Source organism: Apium graveolens, unplaced genomic scaffold (genome assembly GCF_009905375.1).
Source record: "Apium graveolens cultivar Ventura unplaced genomic scaffold, ASM990537v1 ctg8825, whole genome shotgun sequence".
Classification (NCBI taxonomy): domain Eukaryota; kingdom Viridiplantae; phylum Streptophyta; class Magnoliopsida; order Apiales; family Apiaceae; genus Apium; species Apium graveolens.
Window position 1 is genome coordinate 72,748 of NW_027421499.1, and position 723 is coordinate 73,470.

The window sequence follows — 723 nt, forward strand, 5'->3', positions numbered from 1 at the left end:
AATATAATTTTATTTTCGTGAAGATAATAGTGTGTATTATATAATTTCATCTCGGGGGTCATTATCCTTATTTTAAATTTTATCTTTTTATTTTGTATTCATCTATCGAAATTATTAATTCATGTAATTTGTATTTAAAATTTAGTTTTTTTAAAAATATTAAAACTTATGTTATTCCCAAGAAACTAACAATGAGATTTACAGAAGGGGGGTTGAATGTAAATCTCAAAACTTTTTCAAGTTTTGAGCAGTTTCAAAAGCTAAGTGTATGATGAACAGATGTGTGTGAATTGCTTTAAGCAAGTGCAGACATATGTATATTCAAAACACAAATGTAAAGAACACAAAGGCTTTAAAAACTTTTCTGATGGATTTGTTGTTCCACCAGAGATGTGTATTTCAGAAAATCTGTGATACAAAGAATTGTTCACAGCTGCTTCCTAGTACAAACTAGATGATTTTCTCTCTGAATTTTTTAAACAGCTCTTGAAAATCCACACCTAATTACTAGCTGCAACTTGGTTTATATATCACCAAGTATTACAAGTGAAGACAAAGATAAAAAATAATTATAAAATAGTCCTTCACATGTTTGTTCTTCATTTCTCTATCCAATGCAATCTAAGATAATCTGTGAATCTTTGAATACTTTCTTGTTTGTACCAAAATGGAAATGCTGCTTTTTCTTGATTCCTCCAAGAGGCTACCACATTCCAATTGTCA